A 13534-nucleotide genomic window follows, 5' to 3' on the forward strand; every position below is an offset into this window, starting at 1 on the left:
AAGGACTTTGGCTTTTTTCTGAGGAGCATGACAAGCCATTAGGGGACTTTGAACAGAAGAACGACATGATCAGACTCACGATTTAAAAGGATGGGGGTGGCTGCTGAGTAAAGAACAAATTGTAGGGGTGAGAGCAGGGAAATCAATTAGGAAGGGAGAAATAAAGACAGTTTGGACTGGAAATGTAATCAGATTAGAAAATGCACAAAGTCTAACCGTTCTCACAGCACACAGTGGGTTGGGTGTGTGCTGCCTTGGTCCATTTTGGCCCTCAGTGCCTGGGTTTATGTGAGGGTGCTAGGGAGTAGTCGGGAAAAAGACGCAATTTTTTCCAAGGCAGGAGAGAAACTACAGCAATGATGCTAAAGGTTGCAATGAGCTAATACCCTTTCCCAGTGACCTCCTGTAGGCTGCATATTCTGAGCTTGGGCTGGAGTCCAGGAAAGATCCTGGTTCACTTCCTGGTGGTAGAAGCTGCTAGTGCTGCGGTTACGGGCTGTGCCTGGCCTACCTCACTGAGGCAGACTACAAATGGTCTGGGGGGTGGAGGTTACAGGTCAGGCAGGCCCAGCCAGATAACAGTCCTCAGAGCCACGGCTGTTGACTAAGGATGCAGGAAGTCAGATGCTAGAAGAGGTGTGATACCAGCAAGAGATGGTCAAAAAGAAGGTGTGAGGGTCTTACAATCAGCCCACCAACCACCAAGACTGGGGATAGGGTTTCACTTCCCACCGTCTCCCTCTGCACACTATGCACACAGGCTGCCCTTTATTTATTTATTTTTTTTCAGGCTGCCCTTTAAATGAAAAATATTTTCTTGCTGTTCTTTTAGTCTCCTACCACACACGGGAGTCCAAGAGTGGTTCGGTGAGATTATGAGGGAGCCCAAGAGGTCTTTCTTAGTGAGAAAAAGAGTAAGAAGAATGTGAGTCTTGACAGCCCCAGGCTTGAACTTTATTAACTATAACATTAGCTGTGTGACCTCAGGCCAGTGACTTAACCCTTCTGTTCAGTTAAGAGGAAAAGAAGGCAGAGTTGCTATGAGGTTTGCAGGTAACATATAAGAAACCCTTGACTTGTATCAGCAGCTATTATTGACAAGAAAGACTTAAGCGATGGAAAAAGTACGCTTTGTCTACCAGCTGTGTAATCCTGAGAAAGATAAATAACCTATCTGAGCTTCACAGTTTCCTTATCTATAAAATGAAGAGCGTACCATCTATATAGCAGAAGATGGGATTAAATTCAAATTAACTCAGAGCAAATAGCAGATATAAGGCACTTTAGTAGACACAGAGTGATGAGTGACACAGGGGTGACAAGCAAGCTCACGCTTCCTGACTCTGGCCCCCACCGATTCCCTGCCAAGCTCTGAACCCCAGATGGGCCTGGAATTACCCTGGAGTCTGCTGAGCCCTCCACTCTCATGTGCTGTCCCTGGCACTCACCACAGTGCTTGTGGAGCACATGACGGGCTCTGTAAATGTCTGCTTGTTAAATGAGTAAATGAACAAAGGACTGAAGAAAGGAATTATTGAAGTTCCACATCTTTATGTTAATTCCTACACCTCAACTAATACCCTTGTCACGAACATGACACTTTGCCATCCAAGCTTTAGACCCTAAGACCAAAGAGACAGAAGTCGCCAGGGATCAACCCGGCCTGTTCTCTTCTCTGTAAAATAATAACGGCAATGGCTTCTCAGTTTACTTCATAGGATAATTGAGAGGGTCAAATGAGAACCAGCATACACATGCTATAAAGGTAGGAGGATGTGCTTAAGAAACTGGGCATCACAATAGTCCAAAGTTCTCAGAAGCTTCCATGGGGCCATTTGAGGTCAAAGGCGAGAACATTGCTTACTAGAGTGGAGATGAAGCTGTGATTCTCAGGCCAGCAAGGTCTTGAATAGTGCACAGGCTATACGATGGGTTCCTCTCCGGAGCCCCCATCCCTAAGCTTGGGAGTACAGTACCAGCAGACACAGCAGTGATTGCAGCAGAAAGAGCAGCGAGCATTTAATGAGCACGTACTATGTGTATGGCTCCACGCTGAATGCCTCTCATCACCCTCATTATGTCTCTAAAACATCAGTTTCAGCTGAGAATGGTCATTAGAATATTGTTCAGTAAATATTTACTTCCCACCTCCTCCATAGCAGGAATATATTTCCCACTCTGTGGATGTGGGGTTTGGCCATGTAACTCGCTTTGACCAATGGAGTGACCGCAAAAGTGACAATGCATCAGTTACAAGCCTAAGGAGGATCACAGGTTTCCGCTCACCGGCCTAGAAGATTTCGAACTCCACCACAAGAAAAGCGTGCTCCTGGCAGCCACTGTCCTCCAGCCCGGGCTGCAGAATAATAACCTGCACGAAGCAATTACAACCTGGGTCGGAGGCTCACTCTTCAGCAATCTAGAAAAGCTCTCCCCTAGTTGACTAGCAGTATGTAAGTGAGAAATTATTGTTGGCTGCCACGGAGATTTGTGTGGTCATTTCCCAAGCAGCCATAATAGATACCCTGAATAATTAATTTTATAGATGGGGAAGCCAAGGCTCAGAGAAGCTAAGTAACTGTCAGCCAGCATATAAATGGCAGATCTTCCAGATGAACTAGGACTAGGTTCTGGATTATTAGTACACTGTCCCGCCTCCTACTTGCTGAGGAGGTGCCTTTTGTGTCAAGCTATATGAAGAGAACAGCCAGAGCAATAAAAAGTAAATGAAGTCTCTGGGCCTGCTTTGATATTGAGAGTGAGCAAATCCAGAGGGGTCTGTCCTGCTCTCCTCAAGAGGCAGTTTGTCCCTCTGCAGCCCAGGAGTCCTACCCATGCTAGCTGTCTTTCTCTACATCAGGGCCCATGGCCATGAGGGGATTCTACAGAGGCCCCCAAAAAGCCTGGGCCAAGCACGGATCTCCCCACCACAGTAGTAGTACACCAAGGTTCCCCAGCTGACACTCCGATCCCCACAACCAGCAGAATAATTTCAAGAGACTCCAGCAGACTCCCGGTCTTCAGACTGTAGTGGTAAAGAATGACTGGAACATTCTGAAACAGGTTTTTTTAAAGGTATGTCAGGAAAAGAGATGATCCAATCCAGCTACATTTCTGGTTTTTGTGAGTATTTTCGTCCTTACTCAGAATGACTTCTTGTGTACAAAATGACATTTTCAATTCATAAAAATATATCCTCCCCCCCCCCCAATTCACTTAAAAGTACATCATGCTCTCCTAATGGGCACTAGGATATCATTATCTCAGTCAGAGCTTCCTTTTTCTCTCAAGAATGGAAAATTAGTGAGGAAATGAACAAAGCAGTTGTTCATTAAATGCAATTCCCCAAAAGGGGCCTGGAAGCCCAGGGAATCCCTCTGACAAGTTACCCAGAACACTAATAAAGCCCTAAGCCATACAGTAAACTGAGAATATAAGAGGCTGAGCCTGACACACACACAGGGAATGCCAGGGCTCTGCTCTGCCAGCCTTCCCTCCCTGGCTCAGGTTTCCTTCCAGCTCCAGATAACTCCCCAACCTAAGACATAGAAACACATTTTCTATGGGGCTCTCAGAAATCCACTGTATCATCCAAAGATCAAGTGTGGCTGCACATAACAGAAAATCCACTTAACGGTGATGTGGATAAAATGGGGATTATTTTTTCTCATGAAAGAGAAGTCCAGAAGTAGACATTTCCTGGCATTGATTCGGTAGCTAAGTGCATCAGGGCAAAGGCTCTGCAAGTCTCTTGGCTTCTCCCATATGGTAACAAGACGGCTACTCCAGCTTGAGACATTACATGGGCAGAAAGGAAGGACGAGAACGGTGCCAGAAGGAGGGAGGAACAATGCCTAAATTTTCCCAGAAAAGCAAAATTTTCCCAGAAATCCCTATCAGGCTTCTCCTTACGTGTTATTAGCCAGAACTCTTGTCATAGGGCCACTTTGCTGCAGGAAACCTGAGAAATAGGGACTTTGTAGATGAGCACATTCGGGGCCCCAACAAATTAGCACCTGAGGAAGAAGGGGTGAAGGGTTATTCTGAGGCAGCTGGGAGTCCCTGACAAACTCACCAGCAAAATTCTCAGGGTTGACATCAGAGTTGGTTGTGTTGCGTCATCCAGAGAAGGTCTGAGGGACAGCTACAAATTCACCTAATAACCAGGACCTCTTTTTCCGTCTTCACTCAGAGGTGTTATTTCCCACTCTGCATGGAAGATAGAAGACAATTAATGCAAAGCAACACTTTTGAATTGAACATTCAGTTTCTGCTGTTGACGGGAAGATCAGAAGGAAAGGCAGCCTTGGGACTTTCCTTTTGAGATGACATTTGTTTTTAATAGCAAATGACTTTCATGTCCGGAGTAAGCCACTAATAGAATTAACCAAATGAAAGCAACAAAAATAAAAGTCTAAGCATATGACCCTAGCATCTGTCAGAAAAAGGTAATCAGACAAATTGGGGTCCCCATGTGACAGATTTTTCTGGATTATCTGGAAGAGGTTTTCAGAAGCCAAGTAAATTGCCTCAGTGCAGCTGCCCTGCACCCCCTATTAATACTCTGATGCAGCAGGATAAGGATTTCAAAATGTAAATGACCATAACTGGATAATGACTAACGCAATGAAGAAAAGGAAGGGCTACCCTGAGAACTGAAGGAGCAGGAGGGAGTAATTCGCTGGGTGCCAACATCACTTTCTCCTGTATAGGAAAACCAGCTTCCGGGTCACATAGAATTAGAAGAAAGGAAGGAATGTCAACTCTGAGTGTATCTGTCTTCACTCCTAGAAGATGGTTTCGTGGACAGAAAATATAGATGTCTGTTACCTTCCAAATAAAATGAACTTACAATGAATTCTTTGGTGAATGTTAATTTGCCCACAAAGACTGAATTTCTAGATTTTTACGAACTCTGAAGAAGATCCTGCCTGGTAGACTTGCTCTGCTGCCCCAGGTCCGAGCCAGAGCAGCCCAAAGGGAAGGAGGGGACCTGGTGCCTCCTTTTTTGATGGAAAGAAATGCAAGACCAGGCTGCCCACTGTCATCTACACACTCAGCTCCTGGTTAGCCATGCAGGGGTGCCTGTTCAGTGGCTTATTTTTAGGGGATGGATGAGGTTGTTTTTGAATCCCTGGCTTTCTTATTCTATAAAGTTTAGCTACTTCACATCTTATTTAGGTATAACATAGATGGAATATTATTGCCAACAGAAATGAACAGGCAAGATGCCTTAGTTTCCCAGGGCTACCGTAACAAAGTCCCACAAACTGGGTGGCTTGAAACAACAGAAACTTCTTCTTTCACAGTTACAAAGGCAAGAAGTTGGAAATCAATACTGGGCCAAATTCTCTTTGAAGGCTGGAGGGAAGAATCCTTTCTTGCCTCTTCCTAGTTTCTGATGGTTGCCAGCAATCCTTGGCAGTCCTTGACCCGTGGCAGCATAATCCTCATCTCTGCCTCCATCTTCATATGGATATCTTCCCTTGAGGTATCTCTGTGTGAAAATCTCTCTCTCCTAAAGGACACTATTCATTGGATTTAGAGCTGACTCTAACCTAGTATGGCCTCATCTTAACCTGACTACATCTGCAAAGACTGTTTCTAGATAAGGTCACATTCATTGGTACCTGGAGTTAGGATTTCAATATATCTTTGGGGCTGAAGGGGGTACAATTCAACCCAGAACATAGATAATAAAAAAAAAATTTAATGACTTTTTTCAATATGTGAGTTAACTTGAATTCTGCTATGTTCATGAGAGGATACAGACAAAATAAGCTGATGACACAATGTCTCCCTAAAACCTTACTCATCATTTTTTTTAATGATTAAACACACCAATCTTGAAGAACGCAGCAATCTGCACTGGAAATAGACTGCACACATTAAGACCTGAACTCTAGTATCACCTCTGTCACTAGCTAACTAGGAAGTCTAGGTAGTCATGTCACCTCTCTGGACCTTCAGCTGTTAAACCTAAAAGGTGAAACTTAGACTGAATCAGAGTTTCTTGAAGGGTGGGATGTATATCATTAATTGTAAGACCAGATGGCTGAATTCAAATTCAACACCGAAAAAAAACTGTACCGGAAAATTTCATGCTATCAGTTTTATGGCCCAAATCTTACTTTAGGAGCTAAGTTCATTTTTGCTCAATAACAAACCACCCAGAAATGGGTGAGGGGCACAAGACAACAATGATGTATTAGTGTTCTCACACCTATCAGTCTACTGGTCCTGCTGATCTGGGCCAGGATCAGCTGACCCCGGCTGAGCCCACTATTGTGGCTGGAGCCAGCAGATTGACTAGGGTTAGCTGATGACACACCCAATCATTAGCCTGGTCATTAGTTGGGTGGGGTGATGGGGTAACTGGGTCATGTGACTCTCATCATCTATCAGGCTAGCCTGGGTTTGTTCATGTGCTAGTCAAAGTTTCCAAGAATAGTAAGAGAAGGAAAGCCCGAATATGCAAGTACTTTTCAAGTCACTGGTAACATCACATTTGCTATTGTCTGATGGCCAAAGCAAATGACATGGCCAAAACCAGATTCAGTGTGGGAGGGGGCTTTACAAGAATGTAGATATAAGGCACAAACAAATTCAGGTGCAATAACCCTTCACAGACTTAATATATTTTTAATATCTCTTTAGTACTTGTTAATCGCTGTAAGCAAACAAAAACTAGAAGTTGAGTTCAGAGAATCAGTATCTAATTAGAATTTAATAACATTATTTCACTTTCAGTGTATTTATTTTATGATTATCTTGTATATATGTCACGTGGGTTTTCGATTATTGTGGTAATACAGAGACTCCTTTTTTAAATAAATTTGTAGTTTTTCCAAGGGAGATACTTTCAAGAATATAAGTTAATAATGACATAGTTGGTACATATGTATAACAAAATCATGACACAAAATGGCTGAAATTTGGGAAACAGTGGACTAGATGATGTCCAAATTCCCTGCACGTGTACTATAATCATGAAAGTAAGGGCAAAGGCCATATCTCCAGAAACATGCTAGAATTTTGAGACCAGCATGTCACCAGTCCTTACAAAGCCTCACTGCTATTGGAGAACTTGACTTTCCACAGAGCTTGCAACAATGAACTGAATAAAGATGAACTGGTTGGGACCAATTCTAATAGGCTGTACTCTTGGTCGTGAAGCACATACTCACCCGCCATGCCACACAGACTCAGGGTGGTATTGACATGCCAGTATGGTTCAGCCATGAACCTAAATGTAATAGGATGAATACTGTTGTAAGCTAAATGCCCATGCCCCCTAAAATTCATATGCTGAAGCACTAGCTCTCAATGTGATGGGAGTAGGAGGCAGGGCATTTAGAAGGTAATTAGGTTTAGATGAGATCACAAGAGTAAAGCCCCAGTGATGGAAGTGGTACCCTTACAAGATGAGGAAGAGACACCAGGGTCCCTTGTCTCTGTCGTGTGAGGACACAAGATGACAAGATGACATCTGCAAGTCAGGAAGAGGGCCCTTGCTAGGAACCAAAACAGTTCGCACCTTGACCTTAGAACTTCAAGAACATCTCTTGTTTGGGCCACCCAGCACATATTTTGTTTTAAAAGCCCAAGCTGACTAAATTATTAGACCCTTTGTACTTGACACTTTGGGAAGCTATCACTTAGTTCTGAGAAATTGACATCATCTAAAGAATTTCTGGAAGTTCACTTGGCAATAGCCTTTGGGTTCCATCTGAAAATCAATTTTGTTATATTATATGTCCTTGTGTTTTTACACCATTTGATCACCTGCTTTAACCTTTGACTTGCCTCTAAATTATTTTTGGCAATTGGGGAAAAAAGCACAAAGGCTGATCACCACTGGACCTCAGACACGGAATACCCCCCCATAAAAGGAGTTATAGGAAAGTTTAAGTCATAATACTGGCAATAGCTTAGGAATAACATACATATTTTCAATGTGATAATTTGAAAGGAATGGCATTCATTTGGATCATTTCTCTATGTTCCCTCAAAACAAATCCAAGCCCCTACCATGTCCAGCCATAAACATATGCAACAAATCAGATCTACAAGGTTCCCTTTACAAATGTCCATGCATAAATTCTATCCCAAAGGTAGTATCTTTTGTTCCCAAATGTTCTGAAGTTCAACTAAAAGATAAGGCACTTGACCCCAACTCAGCAAAAGAGAAACTATTCCTGGACCCAGAATTCTAATTCTGAGAACACAAAACACATCTATCATGGTCCAGGTAGATATTTTCTTTTTTTTTTAATTTTATTTATTTATTCATGATAGAGAGAGAGAGAGGCAGAGACACAGGCAAAGGGAGAAGCAGGCTCCATGCAGGGAGCCCGACGTGGAACTCGATCCCGGGACCCCGGGGTCACGCCCTTGGCTGAAGGCGGCGCTAAACCGCTGAGCCACCCGGGCTGCCCTCCAGGTAGATATTTTCTAGTAATACACTCCATACACAAGTAACCACACATTGAGAACTTTTAAGATACATTTAAAATATACATCCTATATATACTGTCAATTCATAAATCATACAACCTCCATTCCCAATGTGCAGATTCCTTAATAATATTAATTTCTCCCTTCCATGTATAATGCGGAGTTGCACTTAGAGAAGGAAATGTCAATCCAATAGTATCAAAGAATTCCCCTTCCTAAATATAAAAGAAAACAACAATAACAAAAATCTAGCCAAACGCCAGCTGTTGTAGCTTAGACTTATGACAATAAAGTAGTTAACTATTTCACCATGCAGTCCTAGACAAATAAAAGATGGGAAAATAAAGTCATAGATGCCTTTTATGTCAAGTAAACAAAGTGCCCAGGTAACCCCAAATCCACAGAGACCCAACACAATCAAATTGAAATTATTTTCAGGTCTGGGAATTGATTTTACCCTATACGCAGGCCAAGAAGTTAGCTGGTTACTATTTCACAGGAGCTAGCAGAAGACATGAGACTCCTAGGTCAGAGACAAAAGACTTTATTGTTTATGGCAAGGCAAGAAGCATGAGCATCAGAATATGTGCCGGATCTCCTTGCCCCAGAATCCCATAGGAGTAATGACGTTAGCCCAGATGGATGCTGTGCACGCAATGAGTTTGCAACACAGATGAGGAACACTGAGCTTAGGGCCCATGCTGTTTTCTGGTAAGCAGTAAGCAAGCCTTTATCCCAAAGAGAGACAGCACTGTACCCCTCAATTCTGTTCACAGTGAACATAACCCTGCGAAATAAACAGTCAAAGCTTTGCATTCTTGGCAAATCCACCAAAAAAGTACAGAGCCCATGGCAGATTGCATTGCTCAACAATAAGGAGTTCTTGATTGTTAAGTGAGAAGTGAGCTGGATATTTGCAGTAAAAACAAGCCTACAGCAGGTGTAGTCATCCTGAGACACACCGAAGATGCTACCTACCGTAATGAAGAATCTAAACCCAGTTGAGCATATGTGCATGCATTTATATTTCTCTCAGATGTGTTTCTGAAAACTCGTGAGCAAACCATATTTGTGAATCAAGTCATCTTTTAAATATTCTGGAAGAAAACCCCATAAATGAATCCTTTTATAATGGAAATATTCATCCCTTAGTTCATCTGTTTATAAATTTGCGGGGTTATAAATACTGGATTTTCTTAAAGCAAGTCATATCCATACTGGTGCAACCCTTCCATTTGTAATAAGTTGTGGTAAATCATAAAAAGCAAATCTCTCAAGCATGTCTGATTTGACCACACCCATATAAAGTCATTGACCAAATAGATCCCATCCTGATTTAAAAACTACATCTGTTTTCTTCTTTAAAATTTCCCCGTAACTATTTTTATATGCCTCAATTCCTGGGTCAAGCCAGATGCTGCTGCTTTGGGAGGATAATCTTATTTGTTGGGATTCAAAGCCGGGTTACTAAAGCAATCTCCATACACACAATCCTTCTAATACTCCACTCGGGCTCAAATTAGCAGGGTTATAGGGAGAGATCTCCAGATTTAGACTCTTTTTTAGGCTCTTTTCTCACATATTCTCAACAGAGACGTCTTCCCCCTAGTTCCCCTCCTCTTACCAAGAATATGCTGCTCCCTCATTGATAGGAATTTGGAAATTCAACCACCACTGCTCAGAGCAATGTGGCAAACCTACAGGACTTTCCAGGAAGAAAAATGTCTACTTTTCCCTTTATTAGATTACATTTCAGAAATGTATGAACCGCAGTCAGCAGCAGTGAAGTCAGGTCAAAGTGACATAAAATATTATTTCTCTGCCACACAAGAAAGCACTAATAATAAGAAAGAATTTGTAGTACCTGCCAATGCTTCTTAATAGTCCTCTAGGAATCCACACAACAGCTGAGAACATGGATGGTACCCAAAAAAATGTTGCTGAAAATGAGAACATACCCTATTTGGTACAACCTAATACACTGGTATCGTACTTCTGACATAAAATATTTCAGATGCATACTTTCATTAGATGCTCACCACAATCCTACGAGGGAGGATAGACAAATCACTTGGGTCAAAAATCAGTCAAAAACTGATTTTCTTTTGTGGTGCCTAAACTGACCCTTGGTCCTTTATTCTTTCTAATACCTCCAGTTCCACATTTAGACACTGGAAGGTGGCAAGCATTTGTTGTTACCACCTATGTCTGGAGATGGAACCAAAATGAGCAATATATTATAGTTCACTATTCTCTCTACAGTAAATACACAGATGATCATTCAAGCAGCTAGCACCAAAGGAGGTACAAGAAGAAAGTCAAAATTGTAGGACATCTCTGCCTGATGGGACTCAACACTTATTGGCTAACATGTATCTGCACCCATTGCTCATTGCCTCACCCAGCTGGGTTTTAGAGTCACCATGCCTACAATTTTGCTTAAGTTTCAATCTCGTATTTTCTTTCAATATCTTAATTTGTCAACTCTTATGACATTTTGATAACAAAACTCTAGGAGAGGCTTCCCAAACTCTACTAGATGCCTGAAAACTGTAGCTTCCATAAAGAGGTACAGATTTGGAGCTATGGTTATTAAGGGCAGAGGTCACAATAGCTTCTAGTTTACCCATTGGGAAGAATGGGGGCAAGACCAGGTGACTCTGGGAACACAATGTGATATTGTAAGAGGGAGTGGGGCAGCCTGGGTGGCTCAGCGGTTTAGCGCCGCCTTCAGCCCAAGGCGTGATCCTGGAGACCCGGCATTGAGTCCCACATGGGGCTCCCTGCATGGAGCCTGCTTCTCTCTCTGCCTGTGTCTCTGCTTCTCTCTCTGTCTCTCTCTGTCTCTCTGTCTCTCTCTTTGTGTCTCTCATAAACAAATAAATAAAATCTTTGAAAAAAAACAAAAAAGAGAGAGAGAGTGGGCTTAGGCATTAAATAGAATTGTTTAAATAACTATGGGTAAGTTATTTAGCATCTCTGAGCCTCATTTTTGTCACCTGGAAAACTGATCAAGTAATATTTATTCGATGACTATCAGGAGTATTAATAGTGATTGAATGTATTTGATATATAATAGGATTTGTTGTTGCTGCTGTTGTTGCTTTGGGGTGTGTGTGTGTGTGTGTGTGTGTGTGTGTAGTCCCTGAGGGAATAAACCATATCTTATTCATTGTTGTATCTTCAACATTTAGCACAGTGTATGGAGCATGGTAAGCTCTCAACATGGCAAATACAGTGAAGGTATTGACCGAGTCAGAGACAGAGGCATTAAGTGCTATGTAAGATTTGATCAAGTGAATATGGTGGGCAGTGTGGGGTGAGGATAAACTCGGTCTCATGAAAGACCCAGCAAAACAGTAGGACCTCAAGCTCAAAGCTGATATCCCGACTCTAGTGCAGGGATCAGCAAACGTTCTCTGTAAAAGGCCAGACAATAAATATGTCAAGCTTTATGGGCCATCCGGGCTCCGTCACAGTTACCCAACTCTGCCACTGTGGAGGGAAAGCAGTCGCAGACAATAAGCACATGAATGAACGTGGCTGTGTTCCAATAAGACTTTGACTACAGACACTAAATATTGAATTTAATATCATTTTCACATATCACCAGGAATTATCCGTGTTCTAATTTTTTAACCATTAAAAAATCTAACTACCATTCTTAGCTTGTGGGCTGTACAGGAATAGGTGGCAGGCTGGATATGACCCGTGGGCTGTCGTTGGCTGATTCCTGTGCTAGGGAACTGACCCAAGGATGCTGCGACGGCACACTCACCCTCCCTCGCTGAATCCTCAAAAAGCCTCCATCTTTGCTCCCTGTAATAATTTCCTGTGGCTGCTGTGGCAAGTTACCACAAACTCAGTGACTTAAAACAACACAAATTTGTCCTCTTAAAGTTCTGGCAGTCAGAAGTCACAGGAAGCTAAAAATCAAGGTGTCAGTAGGTATGGTGACTTCTGGCAAATGTGGGTGAAAATCCTTTCCTTGCTGCTTCCAACCTGGCATTTGTGGCCACATCACTCCAATTCCTGCTTCCCTTTTACATATCCTTCTCTGACTGGTCCTCCTGCCTCTTTCTCACAAAGACCCTTCTACTGGGCCCACTGGATAATCCAACATCATCTCTCCATCTCAAAATCCATATCTAATCACATCTGCAAAGTCCCATTTCCCATGCAAGGTGACACATTCACAGGTTCTTGGAATCAGGATACAGACATCTCGGGGACTCCTCCTCAGCCTACCACATTCTTGTTCAGGCCTTTCATGGCATCAACGCATAAAAGAGAAGGTGCCGCCACCTAGCACATAGACCCTGTGTCCACATAAACAGTGTGATTTCCCTTCCCTCCCTTCCCCCAGAACAAGGAGAAATGCAGAGTCAATATTTTTTCAACTTCTCCCCTCTAACTTCATCCTATGAATCATGACCATTAAATTAGACACTGCCCCAGTAAGTAATGTAAATGAAAATAACTCCGATTTCTTAGAAAACCCTCTCAATACTGGCCCTGTTTTCCTCTGAGTTATTTTTAAAGTTACACAAATTTTTCTCAAAGGCATACCAGAGACTTGCTTTCAGCTTCTTATCTATGCATAGCACAGACAATTGCATTATACCTAAGAGAATTAATGTGATTTAATTATATTATATTTGGTGGTAGTTTAATATCAAACTTCCTTTGTACCAGAAATTATTTCTCGGTGAAGTTAAGATCACTTATTACGCTCATTCTTTATTCATTAAACTCATTAAGATCAGTGGGAATTGCTTATAAATAACTATACTATTGATTTGAAACATAGCAGATAAGTGAGGATATTCTAAGAGTGTGAGAGCATAATGCTTCTTTGTTATTTTCTTGGGAATTCACGCATTGGGAATCTATGTGTAGCATACTTTCCCCAAGAATAGATGACACATCATTTAAAAGTTTTCTTTTCTCTTGCAAAGACAACTGCCTTTCTTAGGGATCTCTTAAAGGGCTCTAAAGCCAGAGCCACCATATATGCTTGTATGGGCTGTTCACCTCACAAGGCTACCCACCAGAAAGGGAAGTGGGGCTGAAATCT

General features: G+C 42.3%; 1 protein-coding gene across 1 annotated transcript in view; it reads right to left on the reverse strand.

Annotated features, from left to right (window-relative positions):
• LOC144305722 (uncharacterized) overlaps positions 1-13534 on the reverse strand; it is a 284028-nt gene that overhangs the window by 219081 nt on the left and 51413 nt on the right. Inside the window, exon 4 of the mRNA XM_077884792.1 lies at positions 4076-4209. The gene's annotated coding sequence lies outside the window, so the exon portion shown is untranslated. The remainder of the gene's footprint in view (positions 1-4075; positions 4210-13534) is intronic.

The sequence above is a fragment of the Canis aureus genome, chromosome 36 (assembly GCF_053574225.1).
Source record: "Canis aureus isolate CA01 chromosome 36, VMU_Caureus_v.1.0, whole genome shotgun sequence".
NCBI classification, from domain to species: Eukaryota; Metazoa; Chordata; class Mammalia; order Carnivora; family Canidae; genus Canis; species Canis aureus.